This window comes from Triticum aestivum, chromosome 5B, assembly GCF_018294505.1.
Source record: "Triticum aestivum cultivar Chinese Spring chromosome 5B, IWGSC CS RefSeq v2.1, whole genome shotgun sequence".
Taxonomy (NCBI): Eukaryota; Viridiplantae; Streptophyta; class Magnoliopsida; order Poales; family Poaceae; genus Triticum; species Triticum aestivum.
Genome location: NC_057807.1, coordinates 182,112,253 through 182,118,626, shown reverse-complemented (window position 1 = coordinate 182,118,626; position 6,374 = coordinate 182,112,253).

Here is a 6,374-nt window from a genome sequence, read left to right as displayed (position 1 = left end):
GCAAAATTAATTTGAGCTCTCTATTGCTCAACTCTACTTGACCACTAGACTGCGGGTGATAAGGAGATGTGATTCTATGATTAACATCATACTTATCAGGCATCTTACGGAAGGCACCATGAATAAAATGTGAACCACCATCCGTCATAAGATATCTACGGACTCCAAACCTCGGGAAAATAACTTCTTTAAGCATTTTAATAGAAGTGTTATGATCAGCACTACTGGTTGGAATAGCTTCTACCCACTTAGTAACGTAATCAACAGCAACTAAAATATGTGTATAACCATTAGAGGCAGGAAAAGGTCCCATATAATCAAAGCCCCAGACATCAAACGGTTCAATAACAAGAGAATATTCATAGGCATTTCTTGATGTCTACTAATATTACCAATTCTTTGACATTCATCACAAGATAAGACAAACTTACGAGCATCTTTGAAGAGAGTAGGCCAATAAAAACCGGATTGCAATACCTTATGTGTAGTTCTATCTCCAGCGTGGTGTCCTCCATAGGATTCAGAGTGACACTTGCGTAGGATCTGTTCCTGTTCATGCTCAGGTACACAATGTCTAATAACACCATCTACTCCTTCTTTATAAAGGTGTGGGTCATCCCAGAAGTAATGTCTTAAATCATAAAAGAACTTATTCTTTTGCTGGTATGTGAAACTAGGTGGTATAAATTTAGCAACAATGTAATTAGCATAATCAGCATACCAAGGAGCAGTACGAGAAGCATTCATGAGCGCTAATTGTTCATCAGGAAAGCTATCATCAATAGGCAGTGGGTCATCAAGAGCATTCTCTAACCTAGACAAGTTGTCTGCAACGGGGTTCTCAGGTCCCTTTCTATCGATAATATGCAAATCAAATTCTTGGAGCAAGAGAATCCATCTAATGATTCTAGGCTTAGCATCTTTCTTTTCCATAAGATATTTAATAGTAGCATGATCAGTGTGAATAGTAACTTTGGAATCAACAATATAACGTCTAAACTTATCACATGCAAATACAACTGCTAAGAACTCTTTTTCAGTAGTAGCATATTTTCTCTGGGCAGTATCAAGAGTTTTACTAGCATACTGGATAACATTCAATTTCTTATCAGCTCTTTGCCCTAGAACAACACCTAGAGCATAATCACTAGCATCACACATAATTTCAAAGGGTAAATTCCAATCAGGTGACTGAACAATAGGTGCAGTGATCAAAGCTTTCTTAAGTATTTCAAATGCTTCTACACAATCATCATCAAAGACAAAAGGAATATCTTTTTGCAATAAATTAGTCAGAGGCCTAGAGATTTTAGAAAAGTCCTTAATGAACCTCCTATAAAAACTGGCATGACCAAGGAAACTTCTTGTACCTTTTATGACCTTGGGACATGGCATCTTTTCAATAGCATCAACTTTAGCTTTATCAACTTCAATACCTCTCTCGGAAATCTTATGCCCCAAGACAATGCCTTCATTAACCATAAAGTGGCACTTTTCCCAATTCAAGACGAGACTAGTGTCTTCACATCTCTGCAAAACTCGATCAAGGTTGCAAAGAGGATCCATAAACGGAGAAATCATCCATGAATACCTCACAAATCTTTTCACAAAAGTCAGAGAATATAGCCATCATACATCTTTGAAAGGTAGCAGGTGCATTACATAAACCAAAAGGCATACGTCTATAAGCAAAAGTACCAAAAGGGCAAGTAAAAGTAGTTTCTGATTGATCCTTCGCTGATACAGGTATTTGAGAGAAACCAGAATAACCATCTAGAAAGCAGAAATGTTTGTGTTTGGATAGTCTTTCTAGCATTTCATCAATAAAAGGTAAAGGGTAATGATCTTTCTTAGTAGCTTTATTTAATTTACGGAAATCAATTACCATCCTATAACATGTAATAATTCTTTGTGGGATCAATTCATCTTTATCATTAGAAACAACGGTAATACCTCCCTTTTTAGGAACACAATGGACAGGGCTTACCCAATAACTATCATCAACGGGATAAATTATACCTGCCTCAAGGAGCTTTAGTATCTCCTTTCTTACCACTTCTTTCATCTTAGGATTCAATCGTCATTGAGGATCTCTAACTGGTTTGGCATCGTCCTCCAAATTAATTTTGTGTTGGCAAAACGCGAGACTAATGCCCTTGAGATCATGCAGAGTATATCCGATAGCAGCACGGTGCTTCTTCAGAGTTTTCAATAATCTTTCTTCTTCTTGCTCTGAAAGGTTAGCACTAATAATAACAGGATATATTTTCTTTTCATCAAGATATGCATACTTAAGATTATCAGGTAATGGTTTGAGTTCAAACACGAGATCACCCTTGGGTGTAGGGAGATCCCCTAGAATTTCAACGGGTAGGTTGTGTTTCAGCATAGGTTCCTGTTGAAGGAACACTTCATCTATTTCCCTTCGTTCCTTCATAAACATATCATTTTCATGGTCTAGAAAATATTGTTCTAACAGATCAGTAGGAGGCACCGCAATAGAAGCAAGACCAATAATCTCATCCTTACTAGGTGATTCTCTATCACGAGGTTGTCTACGAAACTTAGCAGAATTAAACTCATGAGACATACCCTCTAAGGCAATTGTAATAGTATCCTTTTCACAATCAATCTTAGCATTAACTGTATTCAAGAAGGATATACCAAAAATAATGGGACAAAAGTCATCTTGTGGGGAACCAAGAACAAGAAAATCAGCAGGGTATTTAACCTTTCCACACAAGACTTCAACATCTCTAACTATCCCAACTGGTTTAATGGTATCCCTATTAGCAAGCTTAATAGTAACATCAATATCTTCTATTTCAGTGGGTGCAATGTCATGCATAATTTCTTTATATAAATCATAGGGTATTGCACTAGCACTAGCACCCATATCACATAAGCCATGATAACAATGATCTCCTATTTTAACAAAAATAACAGGCATGCCTACAACAGGTCTATGAATCTTAGCATCTGGTTTAACAATATTAGCAGTCTCACCACAGAAATAAATAACATGCCCATCTAAATCATCATCCAAGAGATCTTTAACCATAGCAATACTAGGTTCAACTTTGATTTGCTCAGGAGGTGTATAAGTCCTAGTATTACTCTTACGTACAATAGTCGAAGTTTTAGCATGATCCTTTATACTAACAGGAAAAGGAGGTTTCTCAACATAAGTAGTAGGAACAATAGGATCATTATAAGTGACAGTCTTTTCTTCAACTGTAATAGGTGCAACTACTTTTACTTCAACGGGAGTGTCGGCGTTCTGGGAATGGGGGTACCCAGACTTGCCTTCCTGCGGCCTGCGGCGTGGCTCAAGGAGTAGCCTAGTACGGCCCATCTTCATCAACACATGCTCAAGACCCTCGCGAGGGGCCAAGCCTCACGGGGCGGACGACAGGAGGGTTCCTCGGGCACGGCCTCGTCAGGCTAGCTCGCGAGGAGGCGGAGAGATCAAGGTGGGGTACCTCGTGAGGTGCTCATGACGCAAGCCATGACGACCAAGGTCAGGTGGGCGCCAGGCGGGCGCCGGCCTGCGCAGAGTCCTTGTTTCCTCTTTGGTGCAAAGGGGACAAAGCGCAGGCAAGAGTATCAAGCAAAGGCAACCATTTCAGTGCAACAAGACCAAGACCAGCAGGACGGCAGAACGGAGGTCATTGTGGAGCCCAAGCCGGCATCATCGTCAGGGTCTTTGGCAGGAGAGGACCAACTTTAGTCAGGATCAGTGTACTAGATGTTCCCCTTAAAATGGCCAATTATTGGCGCCCTTCCCGCTCAATATTTGTGGAGAGGCCCAGGGCCTCCGCCTATAAATAGGACTAGCCACCCACAAGGTAGAGGCATCGAAAGAACAAGGATAGAATGATAAAGAGAGAGAGAGAGAGAGAGAGAGAGGGAGAGAGAAGCGACTGAACTCCCCCTAGCAGTTCATCGCACCAGCCAAGAACAGACCCTCGCGAGGCTGTTCTCCCTTGTACTATTCATCATCAGCCCCAGAGGCAATCCACGCACCACACACTGGAGTAGGGTGTTACACCACAACGGTGGCCCGAACCAGTATAAATCTTGTCTCCTTTGTGTTGTTCTTCGTGTAGTTTAGATCCTTGCGAGGCGACGAGACACGGGTAGGCAGTAGGTGTGATCTCCGCATGCACCCCAGAGTTCGAACCTTGAGGGTCTGCCGGAACCCGAAATCCGACATTTGGCGCGCCAGGTAGGGGTGCGCCGGAATCTGCCTTCCGTCGCCTCGTGTTTTCGCCGCCCGTCGCATCCATGTCAGACGCTCGTCGAGCCCGCGCCGAGCGCCGGGCCGCTCTCTCCACTCGCGTCGCCTAGACGGCCCCCGTCGGCGGGCGCCCCCACCGTTCCCTGTCGCCTGCCGTCAACGTCGCCACCGGCCCGGCGGGGAACGAGCAGCAGGCGTCGTCCATGCATCCTTCGGTGCCGCGAGAAGGCCGCACTGCCACCCCGTTGCTGACTCCAGCTGGTTCCTCGTCCCACGCCCGTCGCGCCCATGCAGAAGCGCACGCCGCGCTACTCCTGGCGCGGGAGCTCCTGCACTACTGTCCCGTCGACAACCTCTACGACGAGTGGCTCGCCCGCATCACCGAGCTCGTCAGCGCCGCTGGGGGCTCCCCTGCACCATCCCTCTCGCTGCACCGCGCCCTGCCCTGCGCGGGTGACGAAGCCCCGGGAGCGCCTCAGCCGCCTCCCCCTCAAGAAGGTGCATTGGCCCCAAGGCGCTTGGCCCCTGGGCAGAACCCACTCCGTCCGGCGCCAGCACAGCAAGAGAAGAGCTGCCAAGAGATCCCTCGTCCCCAAGAAGCTGCCCGTGTGCTCCCCGCACCGGCTCGGCACGAACGCGCTCCTGCTCCAGCGCGCCAAGACCCCGTGCTGCTCCAGGCGGCAGCGAACGGAGACCCGCAAGATCAAGCTCTCCGTCACCAAAGGGCTCCCGCGGCCACTGCAGGCTGCCGCGCCTTCTCCGCCGAGCTGCGCAGCGTTGCGTTGCCGGGCAAGTTCAAGCCAGATCTGCCCCTGCGCTACGATGGCACGGCTGACCCTGCGGAGTTCCTCCAGCTCTATGAGCTGGGAATCGAAGCCGCCAACGGGGACGAGAAGGTCATGGTGAACTGGTTCCCCATGGCGCTCAAGGACGGCGCCCACACCTGGCTCCTGAACCTGGCTCCTGGCACAATCTCCTCCTGGGATGAGATGTGCACCCCATTCATCGCCAACTTCCAAGGCACCCGCGACCGACCCCCGGCCATGAGCCACTTGCGCCGCATCAAGCAGCAGCCGGGAGAGACCCTGCAGAAGTACATCCAGCACTTCAACAACGCTCGCCTTAAGATCCCCAAGGTGTCTGAGGAGGCCATCATCTCAGCCTTCTCCGACGGCGTACGTGACGTCAAGATGAAGGAGGAGCTCGCTATCCATGAGGACCTATGCACTTCCCTGGAGCTGTTCAATTTGGCGACCAAGTGCGCTAGGGCTGAGGAAGGGCGCCTTTCCCTCCTCGAGCTGCCAGCTGCTAACCCAGAAGAGAAGAAGCCCAAGACCAAGGACGTGAAGCGCAAGGGGGCTGCCATACTTGCAGCAGAACTAGACACCAAGCGAGGCAGGGATCAGCCTGAGTCATCCAAGGGCAGCCGGTACTGCGTGTACCACGACCTCCACACCCACAACACCAACGAATGCCAAGAGCTCAGGGCCGTGCGGGACGTGCGTGCCGGAGGACACCCCGAGCACAGCGATCGGGGCTATGGCCGAGGAGGAGGAAGAGGTGGTGGACGCTGGGAAGACCGTGGCCCTCACCAAGGGTGGCGTGACCGACCTCGCGAGGACCGCTGGTAGGACCAGCCTTGTGAGGGAGGTTGGAGGGACCCACCTCGCGAGGGGGTTGGAGGGATCAGCCTCGTGAGGATCGCACACATGGCAATGCGGGCCTCCCTCCTCTGCCACCACAACCGAGGAGGAATGAAGACCATCATCAGGACGAGGGGGCTGGAGGCTTCCAGGAGCCGCGCGCAATCTCTTGCATCTTGAGCGGCGCTCAAGCCCCGGCCTCTTAGCGCATCTTCAAGCAGTTTGCTCGCGAAGTGAATGCAGTTCTCCCCAAGCTCGAGGCCACACGCCCTCTCAGGTGGTCAGCATGCGCCATCACATTCAGCTCAGCGGATCAGCTCAAGTGCGCGGCCACAGCCGGAGTCCTCCCGATGCTCTGTTCCCCAATCATCAGCAACGTGCAAGTCACCAGGACCCTCATCGATGGCGGGGCAGGGCTCAATGTCCTATCCGTCGAGATGTTCAACAATCTCCAAGTGCCCTACAATCAGCTGCAGCCAACCAAGCCTTTC